This window comes from Seriola dumerili, unplaced genomic scaffold, assembly GCF_002260705.1.
Source record: "Seriola dumerili isolate Sdu_G_001 unplaced genomic scaffold, Sdu_1.0 BDQW01004171.1, whole genome shotgun sequence".
Taxonomy (NCBI): Eukaryota; Metazoa; Chordata; class Actinopteri; order Carangiformes; family Carangidae; genus Seriola; species Seriola dumerili.
The window spans coordinates 474,978-486,882 of NW_019178426.1; positions in this window are offsets into that span (position 1 = coordinate 474,978).

Sequence of the window (11,905 nt, forward strand, 5' to 3'; positions counted from 1 at the left end):
CTATGAATACCATGAAAAAAATTAAACTACAGCAAACTAAGTAGTCAACACTTACATCATTGTCTCAGTCCATTTTCGATGCCTAAGTTTAAGCAATTTGTTAAACAACAAAGGTCTCCTCTTTGTACACATTTAACTGAGAAAATGCAACAAGGTCTATATTCACAGACTGAACTGCTGGTATTATGTTAACTGAAAGGGAAATGAGTTTGTACTATCAGAAAATTGCTCATTAATGTTCCCCTGGAGGCGTTTCATCAGTAAAGCTGGTTGGAGTCCAAAGTTTCTACGTAAAGCGGGATATAGATACGAGATAGAAACTGCGTAATGATGCAATGTCATAGGCAGAACACACAACAACCCCACTGCTCTTTAAGCAAAAGATCTAAAGCAAAGTGACTAAAAGATTAGTTCTCAATATCATGTGTTACCTTTAAGCCTTTTCATGTGCGATGAACCACATCTCTGAGCTAAATAATAAATTAGAGGTTGTTTACATGGTTGTGCTCCAGAGGAGTTGTTTTTAAACTTTTTTACTGCGCTGCATAATTGCAACATATTTCTGTAAGTTATTACACTCATCTTACAAATACAAGGATGTAACTATCCAGGCATTTTCTTTCCAGTCATCTCAGAAGAAAAGTTTTTTGATAATGTCACGTGATCACACTTTCCTGTATCTCCACACCTTGTGGAAAAAGTCTGTTTTTTCATCATATGCTCTTTGAAATTCATTTCTCAGTTCTATTCAGTCAAATTCAACTTTAATTTATTTTTGCCTTGCGTGGAAGGTCATAGTCCTCCTGGAACTCTTGTTAAGGCCGCTAACACTCTTGGCAGCAGAAGTTTGTTTAACAGAAGTTTTTAGGAAAGTAAGGACAGCCAGCACACTTTCATTAAATGTCACTTTACCTTTCTTTTGTCACAACTGCCCCACTGGCCTTAATTTCCTCCAAATTTGTCAGCAACCTCAGGTGTGAGTTTCCGACCGAGTGGATCACCAGGCCGTTTTCTCCCTCTTGCTGACAGTGGCGGGCACACTTAGCCTCAACTGGCCTTCCATCCCTGGCCACGTTTCCCATGGATGCTTTGGGCTGTGTTAACATGCTGTTCATATCCCACTGGATTTGACTGATCCCTATCTACTGGACCAGAGAGACAGAGAAAGCCACACAAAGAGACAGACAGACAGGCAGGAACTAATGCACACACACATTCACACGGACAGAGCAAGAGAGGGCGAGATGAAGATAATATCAAGAGAGAAATAGTCAGATTGGATGGGAAGGGGATGTACTGGAGTGATTGACTGATCTGCTTTTAGTCCACCAGAGACGCTATATAAGATATGGGGGAGAAGACAGAGAGATAGAGACAGAGGGAGAGAGATGACCTGGAGGGAGAATGGGCCTGATTTGATATGAAGTGAATGGAATAGTTTGACTGATCTTCCTCTCCACTGGGCCAGGGAATGTGATAAGGAGAGAGGGATGCAGGCAGGAGGACATTAAGAGAAATCAAAATAGAAAGGGAAAAAAAAGGTATGGCAGAAGGGAAAGAAAATGTGAATGCAGGTTAAATATTATGGAGGACTAAAAAATAAAAACTGAGGCTTACATTTCTGATTCAAGTTGACTGACTCAGCTGTACGTCGTCAAACATGGCTGTGCACTTTGTCGGCCTCAGCTATAGTTAAAAAAGCTATCATGCATGTGCATGTTTTCTACATACTTCAGCTTAGCCTATATCACACCTATAACACCACAGTAAGATACTGTACATTCAGTGATGCCTGTGTCATTTAAATTCTAAATTTGCCACAAGTACCACATCTGCTACAGCAAATCTGGATTTTATCTAATCTAATACAACTTTATTTATTTATACCTTGCATGCAGTAATTCGTCACCCAGATCAGATACACACACAGTGAATAAAGATATGATCACGAATGGCAATATAGTACCACTTGTAGATTGTACAGGAGGAATGACAGATTCATGAAATGGCTGAAATGTTCAGTCAGTAATCGTGGTTCATTTTACTGAGAAATTTTTATACTGAAGGACAAATAATTTCCAAAAATAGGAAAATGCCACTTGACGTTCTCTTCTAATGGGTTTTTTTGTGAGACCCAAACACAGCTACTTTTCAATCTTCTGCACTATAATCAGGAAATGACATGTAGTTTATGAGACTCAGTTATAAATGAGCTGGAAGCCAGAGAGAGTTCTAAAAGGTTTGAGTCTGGTAATATTTCAGACACACAACCTGTGGTTTTAATTGGTGCTTAATTGCAGCGTGGGCAGTACATTAATAACTTATTACCTTGGTTCTCTCTTGAGATACAGGCCTGGCAACTTCTCACGGGGCGTGTGTCATCACGTCAAAACTTTGATTAAGGCAGTGGGAAAAGCATAGACCCAGATCGCATTTTTGTTCAGCTTCCAAGTTGATTTAAATGTAAATTCATTTTTATTTCAGCTCCTCCCATCCTGACAGTGTCTTAGTACGGGGGGGTGAGGCAGGGAAGGAGTTGAAGGGAAGAGGATGATTCTGCCCAGGTAAGCATATTTGGTTGTGAGTGTTTGATTCTAAACTAATTTGAATAACTGTGTGAACGCCAATTTGGTTTAATTGAGCTCTGCTTCTCTGAACACCTGCAACTAGATTAGTGACTGACATTAGGGTGTTTTGCTGCATTGGGCCTCCAAGTGCTGCTTCAACTGCTTCATAACTCTGGATTTACCTCCAAATTTTTAATACAACACCATATGCTATGTGCTTTGCAGAATATGCAATGAGCCTGGCTTGGTGTTTCACAGAGCAGCTGTGAAATATGGCCAAGAAAGGGAAAATAATACCTGGGCTAATCCATTCTACTCTCTTATGCCTGAGTACCATGACAAAGGTGGTTTATTACCATTACCATCAGTGTATCATTATCAATATGTATTAGGGCATTTCACCATCGAGCAAACCCCCAACAGGCCATGACAGGCCTAAAACAAACTATGTTTCTGCTCCATCGACAGAAAACATTAAGCAAAGATGCACATCCCCCTGGCACCACCCCAGCACAGCTGAATCTGCCCTCAGAGGTTGAATGGGTTTTTGTGTTAGCAGAGACCAGCACACACTCTGTCCTGGCCTCTGTCAGCTTTTTGTATGCCTGTGTGGCTGTATAATTTGTGCACTGCCAAACTCATTGATCCACTCCCATTCAGAAGGGAAGGGAGGAATGAGGGAGGTGGAATGATAGAATAAAGTAAGACACATGGTAAAAGAGAGATAAACCTTGTGGTAATTGCTTATGAAATCGTGTACAAGAAAACACTGCGGTTGTTAGCTCCACCTGAAACCAAATTTTTATTTTTTATTTATTATCATTATTATTATTATTTTTTTTTTTTAATTTTTTAAAATATATTTATAAGGGACCAGTACAGATCATACAGTGTTGGGTAGGTTTCTACAGATGTTATTAATTTTTCATTATTACTTATTGAAAAAGTAAAGTTTTCACTAATTACTCAAAATTAGTAATTAGTTACATTACTCTTTACATTACTTTACTCCAAAGTCACCACATACAAACATTGCATCTTTTCTTTTAAGATATGTATGTGCCCCATAATGTATTAGTGGACGAAATGCACAATGTTCTTGATGAACAATACAGTATAATGTTAGGACTGGTTCAGCAAACCAACATATCCTTTCCTTAGACAAAAGCGCTAAAAACACAGTGTAAAAATAGTTTGTTACAAGTAAAAATCCTGACATGAAAATGTTACTTCAGTTAAAGTAACCTATAAAAGTATAATCTTCACATTTCAGTGTCCGGAACCATGACACGTTTGGTGTCTTTGCTTAAAAAAAGACAAAATAGTTGCAGATTAATTTTTCTCGCAATCAGCTAATTGATTAATCCACTAATTTTACTAAATTTACTAATCATTTCAGCTCTGCTTGTGTATATTGTTCGGTGCTGCTGTTTAATCTATGGCAAAACATCACGTAGGTCTTCAAAATGACTAGTAACAAAATTAAACAGGTGTGGAATGAGCTTCATAACACTATAAAAATGTCATTCTCTGGGTCTGTTTTAAAAAGAGCTTAACGCAGCAGTTTCTACTAAAATATATTTAAACTTGTACAGCCTGAACAGCTGTGAACTTCAGAAATGGTGCTGTTATTTGCACACACCATATATCTATGATTGTGTATGTTGCCTATTGGATTGATGTTTGAACTGATGGGATATATGTTTCAGGAACCATTTAGTTTTTAGGGTTTTAGGTTGTAAATATATTTACACGCACTGTCTGGGCTCCTATTCACATGAGTGTTTTTACCCTTTCATATTATGTTCTATAGTTTACCTGTATTATGCTGTACGTGCATGTCACGTGTGTGTCAGTGGTAATATAAAAAATGTCAACAGATGGCGGTCTGAGCTCAGCTGTATCAGTGCGCATCCCTCGCCGCCTCGAGCCTGTTTCTCGGTAAATAGCGATAGCAAAGTTGATAAGAATAGAGTTGCTATTATCATGAATATGTTTTGCCCAGGTAAGAGTTATATAAAGTGATTGTTTGGGTGACAACACACAGTATAAAAATAGAGCATAAACGTCAGTAAACACGATCAATATGTATTTTAGGTGCGGATAATACAGTGAAGTTTGAGTTGAAGTGCAAGACTGGGATGCGTTTATGTGCTGGAAGCGTTAGCAATTAGCATGAGGGATTAGCTTTAGAAGTTAGCATAAGTAATTCACAGGCTAGTAAAAGTGCCAACATCTATCATTAATGGTCAGTTAGAGCAGGGTAAAATGTTAAATCAAAGCAGACCAACCTCAGCACTTTAAACAGTGTTTTGTGTATAAGAGACAGAGTAAAAGTTAAACGATACTGCTAGAAAACCTGTCAACAAGCAAAGATTAGCAAGCATTTGAGCTAACTAAACAGGTAATGCAGTTACAAGGGTAATGCAACGTTTTCAAACAGCAAAGTAATTATTGAGGAGTGGTGCTAAACATAGTTTTACTAATACAGGTGTGAAAATGTGTTTAAATTTTGTATACGTTTATTGGATTTTTGTACCATAGCATAATAAATAGTACTGTGTTTAGGTACATAGTACATATGTAAATGTTTTCTGCAATTGTGTATTCAGTGTTTAAAGTGAAGTTTAGAGCAGAACTATAAGTTCAGGTGATTACAGCCATGTTCACAGTCAAGAGCATTAGCAGAGTTGATGCTGGCTGGGTGAATGCCAGACGATAATATCAACCAAGTATTTCACTGTGAGCCTGTGACATGTAGATGTAGAAGACCAGACGTGGATAAACAGGCCGGTAGCCTTCAGTTTGGGGTATTTCTTGACCATCTGCAGCTGTTTTACTCCTGCTGACTGCACCCAGCAGAGCTTTAGATGTCCTGACAGTACAGTGTGGTTACGGAATTCGCTCACCCTCTAATGTTGAACAAAACATGATTTTTAAATGCAGGTTAACCAGTGGTCAGCTACCCTTTTATGAACATCTGGCATGGAAATAAGACCGCTTTGGAGTTACTGGAAGGAGTGTTCATCCTCTTTTGGCTCTTTTGCACCAACCTACCACATCTCAGACCAGATGAAACTGATGATCAACCCACCCATCCAGCTCCTGGTAAGATGGCAAACAAATTCACCCCACAAACTGTTAAAGTAATGTTAATGTGGCCTATTTGCTAGCATTGTGACACTATGAGTATGAGATCAAAAGTTCACCTGACTGTAGTTGGACATTGTTACTAAAAGTAAAACATGTCTGATGTGGAAAACTTGCATACAACTGTTGTCAGTGCCAGGAAGGCATCACAACCATGTTTCTATTCTATGTACAGTACAGGGTTTGTACACCGCCGCCCAGCCACCCATCCCGTATTTGAAAATAAAATGATTCTAGTACTTGTTTTCTAGGCATTCGGTGGATTTGAATCAATACGGGACGCAATTTGTCCCATATTTTCGTTCATGTTATGTCCTCAAAGTGCTGTGAATAATGTAATGTCAAGTAAAACCAAACCAGTTGCCACCTTCTTTCATGTAAAAGGTGTCAACCCTACAGAGAAATATTATCTCTTTTACATCAAAGCACACACAGGTTCTTGAAAAGTTTCCTCTAAATTAACGTTACATCCCATTGTGTATATTTTTTTTTTTTTTTTCCCGCCCCATCCCGGGCGTATAGCTTAGTACCACCCCCGCCTAATTTTCGGTCAGGAAAAACCCTGCAGTACCTAAGTTAAGGTGTATGTAAAAATCAATGGAAGACACACTTACTGTACTTACACACCTCTATTATTATCCTGCTCATTTGTCAGCTTTTACGCATCCATCTTCACTCTATGCTTCATACTTATACCGTCATATGGAGATTGAATAGTTAATTTACAGCGATCACCGTCCTCAATCATTTGCATCAAACGCAGATTGAGGCTTTAAAGGACAGTTATTTCAAATGGACTCCACTCCACACTATTACATTATTTCAAGTATTCCAAGTAAAGGAAATCATAAAGGTCTGCTTTTAAAACTAAAGTCAGTCTTTTGACATCATGAGCATATAAAACATGCTTTAAAGCTCTGGCTGTATTTCAACATTATTTTGAGGGAGTTTATGTAAAGTATAACCACTTAGGGAGACAAGAGATCCAGATGTGGTTGCTACTGTCACTTTTCACTAAGCCTTAGCTTGCCTGACTGCTCCTTTCAGCAGGGAGGACCCACCGGTGTCTTCTCTAAACTTTATGCTTTGTTGGGTTCATTGAAATGTTTGTACTGTTGTGTCATCCTCATTCCGTTGGCTTATGATAAATGTTTGGCTTTAGAAAGCACCATGTCATAGGTTACTTTTCCTTAATTAAACAAGATATTTATGGGTAAAATTGTAGTACAAAAGTTAATGCTGCGTTTTTTAATAATCCACAGTGGCAAAGGCGTCATTCTCTGTGCATTCAACCCACTGCGGTGGGAAAAACAATGAATGCCTGCTGTGAAATGTCTCTTCAGCTGCTTATGAGCACCAGAAACCTTAATATGTACAGTTTAAACCAACTAATGTTAATGTACTAGGGTGCTGATAATTTAAAAGCATGCCATGCTGAAAATTACCAACTAAATTAAGATGCTTTAAAATCATGCAATCTTGTAAAAGTAATATTGGTTTACTGTTGACTACGTCGGAAACCATGTTCATTAGGCATCATGCCAGGAACTGGGGATTTGGAAAACATACTTGACTTCCCCAAGAGAGACTTTGACTTAATTTCTCTGGTCTTTAGCAGATGCTGCTCTTTGATTTTTGAGCAGCTTTCTACAAAGGCACAGAGAAAAGGCATCGTAAAACTCAATTGTTTTCCCTGACCTTTAATCAATTTCATAACATTGTGTTACTAGTGGTTTGTGCACTTGTCCAATTGTACACTTTGTACTTGTTTTTATTAACTGTCTCTTTTATGTGCTCTTTCTCTGTTATTTCATCTGTAAAGCATATGTTATCAAATGTTTTGTATAGAGGATGCAGACCAGGTTATTTGACAAATCTGCACTGAACATTTTGCCATTTGAGACTAATGTAGGACATATGAGTAACATGCCGGCACCTCAGATCAGATTTAGAAATTGGAGGGAATGCAGGCAGAAATAAAATGAATTCTACAAGCCTATAATAGGGAAGATGTTGTTTCAATTTGAATACAGAAGCAAATCCTTAAATGGAGCCTAAAATTTGTTCAAGTACCCCCATTACTTTCATACTTTTAAGCGACAAAATGGTGTGGCAAATATTTAGAGACCTACAGCAGTAAATTATTTTAAGTCCATGATTGTAGTGTGGAACTTCAACCATAGACTTACGTATATTTGAACATCTTGCTACGGTCCTTTCCTTTCTGCTTCCTGGATAAACTGAGCAGAAATGTTCTGTGCTTTGAGCGCTGTGTGAGCAGTGAGAATGAATTTGGACAGCTGTAAAGGCACAGATAGTTACATTGTGCTGCGACAGCAAAACTGGATCCAGGAGAAAAGCCATTCAAAAGCCCTCTGTCAGTCCTTTTAGTGACAGAACCAGGCCCTCACTGACATAGACCAAGCACTGGCACCTGATCTCCACTGATCAACATCATCTAATTATGCTTATGCTACCGATCAAAGGTTTTAGAACACCCACATTTGTAAAGTTTTTATTGAAATTTAAGCAGTTCAAGTCCAGTGAATAACCTTATGTGACACAAAAGTACACTGGAAACTCCCCACTGTAAAAACAAAAGAAGTTTAGGTTACCGTGAATTGAAAAATCATATAAATTTTTTTTTAAGTATATTTTTTTGGGCTTTTGTGCCTTTATTGGACAGGATAGTAGAGAGAGACAGGCAATTGGGGAGGCAGAGAGAGGGGGAATGACATGCAGTAAAGGACCGTCCGATGCGGGATTCGAACCGGGGCCTGCTGCAGAGAGGACTGTAGCCTCTACATATGGGGCGCCTGCTCAACCCACTGCGCCACTCGACGCCCCCCAAAAAAAAAAAATCATATAAATTTAACAGAGAACAGGTCTTTTAAGAAACTGGTTAACTTAGCGCTTTCATGCAGAAATGAAAGTAAATGAAGCCTTGAAAGTTAATGCAACCACCTCCTACAGGTGTCCCAACTTTTGTTGATGACTTACAAACCCTCTGTCTGTACAAAAGCATTGTTGGAGGAAACTGTGTTAACACACTCTATGATGTATTATTAGGACAAGACTATACTGTAGTACTGTATATTGCTAATTTGACAAATTTTGACAAAAATGCGAGTAACAAAGGAAGACAAAGGATCCTATAGCCAGATAATGACTCAAAACTTTAGAAGAAAAGCACCAGACGGTGGCTTCAAATGATGACATGCCCGCACAGTCTCCAGACTTAAACCTGGCTGGTGAAAGGTGAAAGAAAAGCAAACTGCAAGAGCAACACATTTGCAGGAACTTTCTGAAAATATTTCATTGTAGAAAGAACGCCACTTGTGTGTTTGGCTGCTGGATGAGTCAAAAGTTTAGGTTGAATTTAGTTCAACAAGAAGATCCCATGATTCCTTGTTTTTAAAATCTCCAGCTGTTTATTTTTTCTATGCTTTAATATCAGAAACACTGTTTATACTTTATAAATTTAAATTACAGCTAGAAAAATGGGGTGTTCTAAAACTTATGAACAGTAGTGTAGGTTACACATTATTTATCACGTTATTTATCAGCTCCAGCTCCGAGTGGCAGAGATGTAAACATGACACCCAGGTGCTGTGTCGTCTTTCAGAGCACACTAACACTGTAAACAGACCTGTCACCTACCTAGCATGGTGCTTTTAAACCAGGAACACTGCGGCTTCACCTTCTGCTGAGTGAGTGCTGCGATCAGGGATACAAGAGAGAGCAGAGCTCCGAAATAAGTTTTAAAAAACACACAATCACTGAAAGTAGAGTTTCACACAGAGGCTCCGACACACAGCACCAACCTGGGGATGGGATGAGACGGATGCATTTTGTCAGTCTGCACGGCAGCGAGCAGCTTACTCTTTGAATCTGTGTATGTGTGTGCTCCGTAGGTGCATGCAATGACGTTGCTACCTGCAGTTGTGTGTCCTCTCAGTGTGAACAGAAAGGCAAACCTGTATGGCAGTGTGAAAGGAGGTCAATTTCCTTTTTTACCTATGTGTAAAAAACCTGCTAACTCACGCTCTTTTTTTTAAGTATGTTTTTTGGGCTTTTTATGCCTTTATTTGATAGTACAGTAGAGAGACAGGAAATGGGGAGGCAGAGAGAGGGGGAATGACATGCAGCAAAGGCCATCCGATATGGGACTCGAACCGGGGCCAACTGCAGCGAGGACTGTAGCCTCTACACATGGGGCGCCTACTTAGACCACTACGCCACACGATGCCCCAACTCATGCTCATTTTAGTGTCAAAATGGTTTAATTCTCCTGTTCATGTTATTTCAACCTGTTCTGTCATTGGCAGTTCTTCTGCACATAGTGTTGTTTGTCCCACATTATACATGTACAGCAAACAGCCCAATTCCCAAAATTTGTGGGAGCAGGTAGTCTTGTAAACACAGCTTGTACCTTGTAAAAAGGTCCAGTTGGAAGCAGTGGTGATCCTAGATTGATCCTGAAGCCCATCGAATAACAAAAATTTACAGATGTTCCCTGAATGCCTCTCATGCAGGCAATGGGTATATACTAGCTAAAGCACAAATCACCAGGGGGCCCAACTTAGGGGGGATTTGGGGCAATAGCAGTGTCTTTATGGGAGGTTTAAGGGGGTTTATAGATGTCATTGCAAACTGTGCCAACATGAGGGACCATCCCCTTGGTTCCCTAAGCATTTGCCTGGTTTGCCTCTCCTGACAGTGCACCTCTGGTTGGTAGTGAAATATTTGCGACAGATGCTTGTAGGGCTGCTGGGGTTGTTATAACCACGCTAACAGTGACCTGCACAGGCTTGGTGAAATTCAAAGAAGTTACCTGAAAAATAAAGTAGCAAACTGTGACAGCTGGTGAGAGCTTGTGAAGTTCTGATAGATTATTTTGAACTGCGTATTTGTTCTACATGCATTTGCTGTCTCACATACAGTTAATTTAGATCATACTGAATAGGAAAAATCAATTAAACTGCCTTGAAAATTAACCCATACTAAATAAACTTGCAATACAGAGGCTAAAGTTGTGGAGGACTTTCAAGGACTATAACGTAACAAACACAATTCAACACTGATAAACAGAGTTTTTCCTCATGTTCTCTTGATCATACACATCCTTGGAGGTAACATAATACTGGGATGTGGTGGTGATTAGTACATTTGGCTTTTGTGCATTTCCTTTTTGCAATTACATTAGTTCGCCTAGGGCTCTATGAAAACATTAATCTGGCTGTTGGTTCAGCCAATCACAGAGTGAGTTTTCAGGAAGAATTAGGGGCAGTGGCATCATCAGAGTTGTAGAAATGACTGAAAATGACTGGAATGACTTCGTTCTGACCTGGTTGTACTTGAGGTTAATTGTGATGTGCTTAGAAAAAGGGGACAGGTTTGTTTGAGTCCAGAAGGAGCTGTAGATGAGAGTGAGGTGCTTTGTGCACCACCTAGAAAGCACTGCAATTTTCTTTCATCTTAATATTTCACTCAAGAGGGAGGAGCCCTTTTTGTATCTGTCGGTGCAGCATACAACCGCTTTTAAATCCTCATGAGAATTTTACATATAAAACTCCTCACTGTGAACACAGCTTGCTCCTGTGAAAGTCTATGTCTGTTAAAAGTAAACTACAGAACCAAAATAGTAGCTAGGAGTGGTCTTCATGACCTTTAAGTTTCAACACACTTTTTCATGTAAAGATTATCTCTGTAAACAACATGTTTCCTCTGTGGAGAATGATGTTTGGTGAGTGACTCGGAATGACTGGGGCACTGGTTTCTGCCGTGAAGTCTCATCATCCTGACAAGCATAAGCAACACTAACATGGATTGTAGGCTATGAACAGTGACATCTTTCTAATTGGCTTGCTGCTGTCTGTCCTGATTTACAAGTGTATCGAAGCCGCTTTCTCATGCCATGCACATTATAAACAATTGGACATGGCTCTTGCCCTCCAGCTTGCTCACAATTACTTCAGTTCAATCTCCTGTCTGTGTGTGTGTGCGCGCGGAGAGGGTGAAAGAGAGAATCTTTACACACACTGCTACAATTCATATAAAAAGTATTTGTTGTAGAGTTAAAAAAAAAAACAAAAACCACACATCTGTCTAGTTGTGGTAGAACAGAGGTTTTAATACCCCTGTATGAATACTCTGTCATTTATTCCTAATTTTACATAAGTACAAAT